The following is a 12,468-nucleotide window of genomic DNA, read 5'->3' as shown; positions in this document are numbered from 1 at the left end:
TCTCAGGAGAGGTTTGGAAATTTCCCCCTCCAGGAATCCTAGGATGAATTGATATTTGAGCAGAGGTTTGGTAACTTCCCTCTGCAATTTCAGGATTCTCAGGAGAGGTTTGGAAATTTCTCCCTCCAGGAATCCAAGGATGAATTGATATTTGAGCAGAGGTTTGGTAACTTCCCTCTGCAATTTCAGGATTCTCAGGAGAGGTTTGGAAATTTCCCCCTCCAGAGATCTTGGGATGAATTGATATTTGAGCAGAGGTTTGATAACTTCCCTCTGCAATTTCAGGATTCTCAGGAGAGGTTTGGAAATTTCCCCCTCCAGGGATCCTGGGATGAATTGATATTTGAGCAGAGGTTTGGTAACTTCCCTCTGCAATTTCAGGATTCTCAGGAGAGGTTTGGAAATTTCCTCCTCCAGAAATCCTAGGATGAATTGATATTTGAGCAGAGGTTTGGTAACTTCCCTCTGTAATTTCAGGACTCTCAGGAGAGGTTTGGAAATTTCCCCCTCCAGGAATCCTAGGATGAATTGATATTTGAGCAGAGGTTTGGTAACTTCCCTCTGCAATTTCAGGATTCTCAGGAGAGGTTTGGAAATTTCCCTCTCCAAAGATCTTGGGGTTGAAGCCCTCATTTTTATCTTTATTTTCTGATTTTTCATGGGTTTGATTTTTATTTTCAGAGTTCATAGGATTCTTATTTCTCTCTTGGTTTGTATCTGTAGTTCTGTCTTCAAATAAGTAAACATGTTCGTTCTCGTTCTTAAGACCGTTAACTCTTTCGATATCATTTTCATAAAGGGTATTAACCTTGTCGTTGACGGTTTCAGTACTGTTCAGAGATAATGAGTACATTGGAAGTTTTGAAATATGCGCCTCGAGATTTTTTTCATGATCGTTGAGTATTTCATCGAGAGTTTTAAGTCGCAATATTGGTACTTGTATTTCTGTTTCTTCGTCTAACGTGCTTATGATATTTATGTATGCCTTTCCAGCAATGTTTTCTACTATGGAATCTCTCGAATAAATTCCATGTGCTACTTTTAATTTAGGTATGTATCCGATCTTTACTTCGGGGTTACCTATCCTCACATAAAACAGTGACTCTGATCGTGGTGGTACGATGATGATTTCTGGAGAAGAGAATGGTATATTAATTCCAGATATGTTTAGATGTTCCTGAGCATAATCTATCATTGAAGAGGTTTGTTTAAAGAAATCGTTACCGAGTATACCAGACTGTGAAATAGGGAAATCGTTAGTCACTATGTGAAATTTTACTAAAATTTTAAAGAGAGTTAGGGTAATTTCACCGAGAGTATAAACAGGGTATTCATTTATTCCATTTAATTTTAATATGCAAGAATAATCAATAGCAATGTGTTTAGATACAAAATCCTTTTTGATTATATTCGGTCCAGAGCCAGTATCTAACATAAAAGTTAAAGGAGAGTTTATTTTATCTAAGGTTATCTGGACAGTAGGCACGCGACTATGTTTGTCGAGGTTTACTGTCACGGGTTGAGCGTTCGGTGTGTTTTTTATCGAGGTGTCGAAGATGTCGATGGGTGTGAAACCTGCTCGGCCCCCCGTTGCACACCCGACTTCGGTGGACCATTGGAGTTTTCCGAATTGTTTGTTTTTCTACGATTATTATTTAAAATTCGTAAGTCGCAGTTTTCTAAAAGATATCCTTGCGCTTTGCAGTAGCGACAATACGGAGAGCTACCCGAATTTGGGTTTAACTTAGATCGACAATCTTTAGCGGTATGACCGAAGTTGTTGCAATTTTAACAAGAGATTTTTGATTTATTTTCCGCCGTTTGCTGGTCATTCTGTTTTTTCCAGCAATTATTGGCCGAATGCCCGGGTTTGTCGCATTGACAGATTAGGAAAGTTTTATTTTGATTGCTATTATTATTCGTACGACAAGTCTTGGCATTATGTCCTGATTTCGAGCATAACTGACAGGTGATAATATTTTCGCGTATTATGTTAACGGTTCGTCGTGTTTGTGAGTCGCGAAGTCGACACGTATTAGCGTTGTGTCCGCGTTTTTTGCAAATCTGGCAGATAAGTATCTCGTTTCCCAAATTCTCAGCTCTACTATGATTTTGATAAGAATTTTGATTAAACCTTTTACAATTATTAGCTGAATGTCCACTTTTATAACAGATTTGACAGGTTTCTCGCGGTACAGTGATATCAATCGGTTTTGAGGTGGTACATGATCCGCGGCGCAAGTCTGAAATTGCGCGTAATTCTCTTTCTATTCGTAATGCATCGGCCACAGTTCCCTTGACATCGAGATTTCTGGCTACTCTTTGTTCGATTTCCGGATTCAGACCTCTAATAAAGCATTTACACATATCCTTTTCTAATGAGTCCATGATACTACGTTCTGGGAGAGAATTCCCGGAGTTTCGATTGGCTTCTAGTATTTGCTTCCCTAAAATCTTTACTCGATTTGCGTAAGTTACAACGTCTTCATTACCCTTTTGATAAATAGAGCCTAGTTCACCTTGTAATATACGTTTTTGGAATGACCATAAATTTGTTTTAAAAAATTTGTAAGTTGAGCAACATTGTCGAAGTCCTGACCTGCGACGGTACGACGGGCTTCTCCAACTATTCGCGTTCTTATAACTTTAGTGAATTGTGATTCGGCTTCATCTGGTAACATGGATTTAGCCTCTTCACAACCCTCGATAAAATAACTTAGGGGAATATTCTGGCCGTCAAAGAAAGGAACGGCCTCAATAGCGTATTTTAGTGTGGCGAATGGATTAATTTGCGCCATATTTAATCTACTTAAATCTTCCGTCTGGCTATTGGTAGTATGGTCAAACTTGCCCGTTAATGCTAAATTTTCGGGGCGTAATGTATTAGATTCGGATGCTTCGCAATTGATTTCTGATTCTTTAATAATTGAGGTCTCTTCTAAAGGAAAGGCAATAGGTCTGGAAGCAGGTGTTTTTGTTGGAGTAGAAGTGTATATAGTTTCTGATTTAGTCTTTTTAGGGTTACCGCCACTCTCTAGACCAAGATTGTAGAGAACGTCTACTTTAGCCTTGTCGGCCTTAGATCTCGTAGTCATTCCCGTCTCCAAAGATCGCGCCTATCATCCCGGACGAGCCCCCAATTTTTCGCTATTTGTTACGTCCAACCCGAGGTAAATATATTTTTATGTATATTTTTTCTTAATGGATGGGGCTTGGAAGGACGCTCCAAATACCCTCTCGCAGATGGCCGCGCTGAGGCGTCCCTACGAGTCGGACACACCGTGCAGAGCCACGAGTGCGAGTCAACGTCTTGAAAAAGACGCTATGACTTCGACTGCGTGACGTGCGTCCGTCGGTCCGTAATTTAGGCAAGAGAATTTAATCTCTTTTGCCAGGGATAGGACCATGCGTGAATCTTGGGATGACGAGGAATGAAAGAGGGAGTGAATAACCAATCGATAAATAGTTTAAATTTTACATATAATTAACAATTTTAAGACGATACAAAGTTAATTACGTATCGAGATCGTATACAAGATCGCACATTAGTTACCATCGTATCATATGTTTTTTTTTGTTGGAATATATTTATTGACGATATATAAAAATATAAAACAGGAAGGATGTTACGTACAGAAATTCGTGTGGTCTAGAAATCGACGGGTGTATTGTTTGGTTTATCTGTGTATAATTCTATTAATCTATTAGTTTATTTTAAAATGTATGTTGTTGACTGTGTGTGTTTTGAGAGGAGGTCGGGTTTTCGCTAGTGAGATCTATGAGAGGAGGGGAAGGAGTCCGTAGTTCACAGAAATCGCCCAAGGATTTCAGGGAATCTGAGTATGCCTGGAGGTGGCGCTCTGGGAAGAGTACACTGAAATCTGGGGGTGGTTCAGATTCAGTTTGGTCTTCAGGTCTGATCGGGGAATAGGATGAAGGAGAAATGGGTGAATAATAATTGGGTCTCCTGCTGGAACAACTCGTGGTTTCTTGATGTAAAACCTCGGATGTCCCAGGCAAAGGATAGCTTCTCGTCTGGCGAGCTCGCTTATTCCGACGGTAACGGAGCTTCTTCAGGGCTCGCCTCCGTCTTTGAGCGTCGGAGAGTGTGGATGATCCAGCTTTCACTAAAAAGGAATGGATTTGGAATGTGAAAGAAATGTCGTTAGTTGCGAACCTTAAGACTATCTCTGAAATATTTCAGGAAACCGAGAGATCCGAGAGGAGAGAAATGAAAAAAGGGGAAAAAGAAAATCGTAAGAGAGGAGAGAAAAGCCAAAAGAATAGATTTCCCGAGCTAATCGACAGCCATGAACCTGCTGAGTGCTCCGCAACGCATAGGGAGCCCGAGAGGTTCGACGGCTGAAGCCAACAGGGAAGAAGCAGGTTTTTGCCAAACTATTCGGCAGCCATGAACCTGCTGAGTGCTCCGCAACGCATAGGGAGCCCGAGAGGTTCGACGGCTGAAGCCAACAGGGAAGAAGCAAACTATTCGTCAGCCATGAACCTGCTGAGTGCTCCGCAACGCATAGGGAGCCCGAGAGGTTCGACAGCTGAAGCAAGGAAAGAAAGAGAAAAGAAAAAGAAAAAGGGAGTAGACGTGTAAGGAGAACGGCAGAGGATAGAAAGGATGAATGAGGAAGTATAAGGAGAAGAGACCCGAAAATTATTACTAAGAGAATTTTTTATGTATAATTAAACTTACTTTTATTCTGTAGAGTTGAGATCTGCGAGATGAAGCGGTAATAGTGTCGTCAGAAAACTTGATCGCTTATTCTTGTTGGTTGTTCAACTGACACTGACTAAATTATTGATAACTTGAATTATCGACAAACTAGTAAAACGAAATGTTCCGACCGTGTAACGAAATGGGACGTTGCAGAGTGAGTGCCTTTAAGGGCACTATATATATGATTTCGTTGAGGAAAACACGTATTGTTTTTCCGTGATTAGGATAATAGGGATTATCCGTCTAGCCAAATTCTTAGTAATCGACTCTCGGAAGGGATTAGCGGCGTAGCCGTCGCGACCGTAACACAACATGTGTCATTCATTTATCTGCTTAACTAAATTCTAATAACTGATATCCGAAAGAGGAGAGTCGCGCAGTCATCAAGATGTAACGTCGGTATACTTCAGCGATTAGGATAATAGGGATTATCCGTCTAGCCAAATTCTTAGTAATCGACTCTCGGAAGGGATTAGCGGCGTAGCCGTCGCGACCGTAACACAACATGTGTCATTCATTTATCTACTTAATTAAATTCTAATAACAGATACCCGAAAGAGAAGAATCGTGCAGTCGTCACGACGTAACATTAGATTTATTATAAAATTTCTTTTTTTTCTCTTTAGCAGTATCCTTACTATACAAAAAAGATTCAAAATTATGAGTCATCATGTATATACTTCATTATTCTTATAATATACTCATACCTGACCTTGTCTTATCAATATTTTCCACAAATGGATAATTAGCAGAAGAGTAGAGCACCGTTATAAATACGTTAATCAATACATGCGACACTTTACGTTTTTTTTGCATTTTTGCATTTTTTTTTATGCAACGGCTTTCTCTCACATTTGATTCATTCCATCTGTGATCCCGCGCGCTCAATGACCTATTATATATCATGACAATTTCTTTGTCCCTTTGTCTAAACCGGTGCGTCGTCATACGTTTGCAACTGAGTTCGCAATTTGTTTGTTTATAGTCGAAGTATCGGCGTTTCTCTTTTAACACGTCACGACACGTACGTCGATTTCCACGAAAAGTCATCTTTTTGCGGCTCTTCCTAGAAAAAAAGACGGCGAATATGTTCAATTTGTTTAAAAATAAACATATATAATATACATAATATGTCTTTTATTTCTTTCCTCCCACCATAAAAATAATTATTCGAAAAAAATAGACATAAGATTCGTAATAAGAGAGAGCCACAATAGGGGAGAGAGAGAGAGAGAGAGAGAGAGAGATAGAGAGAGAGAGAGAGAGAGAGAGAGAGAGAGAGAGAGAGAGAGAGAGAGAGAGAGAGAGAGAGAGAGAGAGAGAGAGAGAGAGAGAGAGAGAGAGAGAGAGAGAGAGAGAGAGAGAGAGAGAGAGAGAGAGAGAGAGAGAGAGAGAGAGAGAGAGAGAGAGAGAGAGGAGAGAGAGAGAGAGAGAGAGAGAGAGAGAGAGAGAGAGAGAGAGAGAGAGAGAGAGAGAGAGAGAGAGAGAGAGAGAGAGAGAGAGAGAGAGAGAGAGAGAGAGAGAGAGAGAGTAAATATACAATAGAAAGAGCGTAACGAAAAAAGAATATGATATGAGAACATGATGGCAGCAACGGCGGCGGCAGCGGCGGGCCCTTCTCTTACGTCATATCCATGCGCCCTGTCCATGCATAATTTGTTTATCTTCTCGTTTATATCATCTTCGCCACCTATTTGTCTGTTTGTTTATCTATTTGTTTATCTATTTGTTTATATCATCCTTTGCCGGATCCTATTATCTTATTTACCCCCCTGCCTCCGCGGCTCATTTCAAAGGACCGCCGCCTCTGTCTTCCCCCTCCCCTCTACCCCCGCGCCCACCGTTCCCCCCCGCACACCCGCACCCCCCTCGGAGTTCCCGGATTAGTATCGGCTCCTTACACCTATTAACATTTTATGATCCGATTTTAGACATTGTGTTGTCTGGGTACTTATATCTTGTGCGCTTCTGCAATCTAACAAAAAACAAATGTTCGGCTCTTGAGCCTTACACAAATGAGAAGTGCCTATATGCGCAAAGCGTTCTGCAAAAAACAGTAATCCAAAAAATGGATCTCGGATTCTTGGTCAGTGATGCGATTTCGACTATTTCGAGCTCGCGCAGCCGCGCACACCGTCGGTTTTCCCCTTCCACTTACATACACATAGCCGTTTGATATATAGCCAACTATGCGTATTACACGGATGTAACAAGCAGTTCTATGTATGTAAGGGAAGGAGGAAAACCGACGGTATATTCGGGCTCGAAATCCTGTCACTGCCATGCATGTTTCGTCTTGTACAATTTTTGATACAACGATTAAATTTTTGGTTTTGTTGTATCATCCTCGATTTTGCTACATATTTTTGATTTTAATTCTTAAGTGAAAGAGAGAAAGGCGATTTTTACTGGCGTTTATTGGCTCTGTAAGAGCAACGGCCAGTTTTAACAAGTGACGAATATATATATATATATATATATATATATATATATATATATATATATATATATATTCACGGCTTCTTCGCAGAACGCGTGAGTATGAGTGACTGTCGCGGACATAACATTTTGGGGGCTCCTCCGGTATAGTGCCAGAGCGGATCTTCGAGAAAGATCCATAATTCTTGTGGAAGTGATATTCGGGCAGGAACAGCGAGCGACACGAGTACTTAGTGTGAGAAAATGACTATGACACAATTGAGGAAGAAGGCGAGGCCGGAGTCCACTTCGAAGCGACACTGGCTGGAACTTTGGAGGTGGTATTGATGGAGATCCGTTTTTTAGGAGATGGCCCGCAAGGACCACGAGAGCGCGGCGCAGCTACTCCAGAGGGACGAGGAGCTGCGACGAGTCTGTCCAGAAATGTCAGCATTAGGAAATTCCCAGCAAAGTCCCTCCAATAATGTTTCTCTCGGAAAGGTCACAGGCACGTCTGTCGCGAATGTGTGCGAAATTAACACGTTAGGATTGAGTGTCGTTGAGAACGGAGACGCGTCGGAAAATGGAAATGTCACACGCGAGCATGCGGTAGGATTAGGTTATAAATTGAAACCTGATACTTTTGATGAAGAAGTTCTATTGCGAGAGTTTTTCTCGCAATTTGAATTAATTGCTCGGACGAATCGTTGAGATGAAGCCGCGAAAACCATCGCGTTGGCTTCGTGCCTCAAAAAAAAAGCGCGTTTCGGTTCTTGAAAAAATCCATTTTGGATTTGCAGAACTAAAAACGAAATTAGAATTACAATTTGGCGAGGGACATTTGTCCCAAATATTTTATTTTCAATTCATGGATTGGAAACAAAAATTTGAGAATCAGAACGTTCGGTTCTGAAATCGAAAGACTGTTGCAATTAGCGTATTCGGAATGTACACACGAGGTTCGGGATAAAATTACTTGCGCGCAATTTATTTTGGCATTGTCGAATAATTATGTGAGAAGAAATCTCCAATTAGAGGGAGTGACTTCTCTAAGGGCTGCTATTGAAAGGACAAAAGTTATCGAGGTCCTACAGGAAGAAAATTTTAATAATAGGAGAAGGAAGATCTTATTGGAAAAAAAAAAGAATTTCGATTTCGCGATAAGGAGAAAAAATTATTTCAAAAGATGTTTCAATAGTTTTTCTGATAGACGTTCGGAACGTGGAAATTTTGTTAAAGAGAGAAAGGGCGAAGAGAAGGGAAGATTTAAGAATGAGAAAGGAATTCTCGCTCAGACAAAGAAAATATTTGGGTAAAATTTTAAAAGTAATTCGGGAGAATGTTGGTAATTTGGAAAGACAGGGCATTTTCGGTCGGAATGTCCTATTAAAAAGGGAATAGGATTAAATAGGAAACTAAGATTAGTTGGATTTAGCAGGACGGATTCAACTAGCAAAGACAAGGCCCTGATTATTCTTAAAAAAAAATTATTTAAAGTTTAAACAATTTGAAAAAGGTTCTAAAGTTGTTAAGATAAGGAGAATTAGACATGACCTCGATTATTTTTGCTCCAGGGAAGATGAATGGGCGAGAATGTGTTTTTAAGGTTGATATAGGCACCGATGTTTCCATTTTGAACAGGAAATTTATTATCAAAATAGAGAAGAAGCTTGGGCAAGATGAATGTGATACCCTACTGGGAAAAAGGTTTCCATAGAGACAAGTCTCGGTTCAGATCTGCTTAGGAAAATATTTTAAAGAATTTTCGGTTTTCGTTGCGGAAATTTTTTAATGAAATAGTGACGATTGTATTTTGGGGGTAGATTTTCTCAAAGATCTAAAATTAGAAGAAATTTTCGAGTCGATATTTAGTTTCTCAGAATCGAACGAAAAATCAATTGCAAAATGTCGAAAAGTAGAGAGTATCTTGAGATTATTGAGAGTATCTTGTATCTAATTTTCGAGTTTTAAAGAGGGAAAAGTTTCTGAGAATTTGAAAGAATTTTTAGCCAAAATTCTTCTAACTTAAATAATGACCAGAAAGAAATGAATTTGTTAATTTTCTTAATGAATTTCAGGATGTGTTTTTCGAAAATGTTGCTGGAAATTGTGATTTAATAGAGCATGAGATTAAAATAAAAGATTCCCGTCCAGGAATCTTTCATTTAAACAGGCACCTCGTCGAATCCCTATTCATATGTGTGATGAGGTGGCCAAAGCAATAAAGGAAATGAGACAAGCAGTTATTGAGGAACAAGGAGTTATTGAGAAATTAAAAAGTTCGTGGATGTCTCTTGCAGTGATAGTGAAGAAAAAAGATTTCGGGACGATTCGTTTCTGTGTGAATTGTAGGAAATTAAATGATATCACGATAAAATATTTATACCCTCTTTCTAGGATAGACGATATCCTCGATCGTAACTCTTGGTTTTCCAACTTAGATTTTAAGAGTGGATATTGGCAAGTAAAGATTCGACCGAATGATAAAGATAAAACAGCTTTTTCTGTCGGGAACAGATTATGGCAATTTACAGTAATATCATTTGATTTGTGTAACGCTCCTACCACTTTTGAAAGGTTAATGGAAAAAGTTTTACAAAACCAATTGAGGAAAGTTTGTTTGATATACTTAAATGATGTAATTATATTCAGCAAGAATTTTGAGGAGATGATTACGAATTTAAGAAAAGTTTTTCTTCTTTTTCGAGAAGTTAATTTAAAAGTAAACCCGAAGAAATATGTTTTATTTGATAGAGATGTTTGGCGTGATCCCAAAGTTCAGAAAATTTATTGGAGTTATTGAGATGTCCTCGTTTTAAAAGATGGCGTTCTTTATAAGAAATGGGAAGCTCTGAATTTAAAGACAAGCATTCTTCAACTAATTGCTCCTCGAAAACGGATCGGGCACATTTTGAAGGAAGCTCATGATGCTTCGACTGGAGGACATTTTGTTAATAAAACATTTTGGTGTTAATAAAATAAATTGGATAAAATTCGGAGGCGATTTTATGAGCCTCATGTAAACGGAATGTAGAGGATTGATGTAAGTCCTGTAAGGTTTGTGTTTCCAAAAAAGGAAACCCCCCCTTCTGGAAAAAGAAAATCGCCTTTATAAGTTTATAATGTTGGTTCTCCTTTCGAAAGGATTCAGATGGATATTTTAGGACCAATCCCTTCCAATCATTCAGGGAACAAATATCTTCTTGTAATTGTGAATTGCTTCTCCAAATAGAAGAATAGGCGTTGCCATTGAAGAATATTAGAGCGAAGACTGTGGCAGATGTCTTCGTAAATCAGATAGTTTCAAGTTATGAAATATCGTTAGAAGTTCACACAGATCAGGGAAGAAATTTTGAATTTTGAATTGAAAATGTTCTCGGAGCTGACACACTTGCTCGGGATTAAAAAGACGAGGATCACTACTTTTCATCCTCAGTCGGATGGGTAAGTTGAACATTAGCAAACAATAACAAATTATTTACCTAATTTATGTCCGAGAATTAAAAAGATTTGATTGATTCCTTTATATTTGATGGCATATAGATCTTCAAAACATGAAACTACGGATGTCACTTCTGCGGAAATGTGCTTTGCTCGAGATCTTAGGTTACCTGTGGATTTGTTGAGAGGAAATTCTCTAGACGTTCAGGAAAGTAATTCCTGGTAGGTAGTTATATAAGGAAATTTAAAGGAAAATTTGAGCATATCCATGATCCAGCTAGAGAAAGAATGGAGATACAGTTTTCTCGAGCCAAGATTTGGTATGATCGGAAGGTTTGTCAAATTCATTTTGAAGAGGGACAAAAGGTATGGTTCTTCAATCCTCGAAGAAGAAGAAAAAATGCTCCCAAGTTGCAGTGCAGCTGGGAAAGTCCCTATAAAGTAATTAAGAAACTCAGTGATGTTGTCTTCTGCATTTAAAAGTCAGCTAGGCATAGGAAGAAGATAGTTCATACGAATAAGTTAGCTTATTTTTCCGAGAGGCAGCTAGGGGAAGTATGATTTATTTTGTAGGAAAAACGAAGCCAGAGCTTGTATGAATTTTGTTGGAATAACTGATCTTTAAATTATTCTTTTAAAAATTATGTTCTGTGTTACTGCGCGAGTTTATTTATTAGGTGTACAAAAAAGTTCTGAGCTTTTTTTGTAAAATTCTTTCTTCAAAAATCTTTATTCAAAAACAAACAAAAAAATATTTATTCAAAAATCTTTATTCAAAAACAAACAAAAAAATATTAATCAGCGAAATATTCCCCGTTTGCATCAACGACCTTTTGCCATCTTTCGGGTAGCTTGCGAATTCCTTGATGATAGAAGCTCACCGGCTTCGAAGCAATAAAGTCATCAATGCATTTTCGTATCTTTTCAAATCTCACGAAATTTGTATCAGTTAAATGATGCTGCAGCGACCGGAATAGGTAGTAATCGGAAGGCGCCATATCTGGGCTATACGCCGCGTGCGGGAGAAGTTCCCAGCCTAACACAAAGATATGGTCCTGAGTCGCTTTCGCAACATGTGGTCGAGCATTTTCATGAAGTAAGATCACTTTACGATGTCCTTGGTCAATAAATGGCCTCTTTTCTTCTAATGCATCGCTCAAATTGGTCAATTGTTGTAGCGGTCTGCCGCGATTGTTTCACTCGGTTGTAACAACTCGTAATACAACACACCACACTTTCCAATCCCACCAGATACAGAGCAAAACCTTCTTGGGGGAGATATTGGGCTTTGGCGTCGATGTCATGGGTTGACCAGGGTCAACCCATGATTTTCTACGTTTAGAATTATCATAAAGAATCTACTTTTCATCGCCTGTAATGATTTTGTACAGAAAATCTTTTTTCCGGAACTTTGAAAGCAAAGTGAGTGCAGTGTCACGCCGACGATTTTTGTTGTCTTCGGACAATTCATGCGGAACCCATCTGCCTTCCTTCTGAACCTTTCCCATCGTATGTAAACGTACGGAAATGGTTTGCTGCGTAACGCCAAGCTGTTCTGCAAGCTCCTTTTCAGTTTGCGCAGAGTTTATATCCAGCAGTGCTTGCAATTCGTCCGTTTCAATCTTTTGAGGGCGTCCAGCACGCGGTTCATCTTCAAGACTGAAATCTCTTTGGCGAAACTTTTGATACCATCTTTTACATGTAGTATGACTTACAGCGTTCTTTTCATAAGCAGAATAAATCATTGCAGTGGCTTCAGTAGCATTTTTCTTCAGATGAAACGCGAAGTGGATGGAAAATCGAATATGCTCTTTTGTTATTGCCATCGTGAACACTACTGATTTTTGAGGTTATGTGCATCAAACGCCAAACTATGACAT

General features: G+C 39.2%; 1 pseudogene; it reads left to right on the top strand.

The window, feature by feature from the left end:
* Positions 1–7,230: 7,230 nt before the first annotated feature.
* Positions 7,231–11,292, top strand: LOC148936848 (uncharacterized; annotated as a pseudogene).
* Positions 11,293–12,468: the final 1,176 nt, after the last annotated feature.

The sequence above is a fragment of the Pogonomyrmex barbatus genome, unplaced genomic scaffold (genome assembly GCF_055798465.1).
Source record: "Pogonomyrmex barbatus isolate J1 unplaced genomic scaffold, ASM5579846v1 scaffold2, whole genome shotgun sequence".
NCBI classification, from domain to species: domain Eukaryota; kingdom Metazoa; phylum Arthropoda; class Insecta; order Hymenoptera; family Formicidae; genus Pogonomyrmex; species Pogonomyrmex barbatus.
Note: the sequence above shows the minus strand (reverse complement) of the source record. Positions and strands in the feature narration are given on the sequence as shown.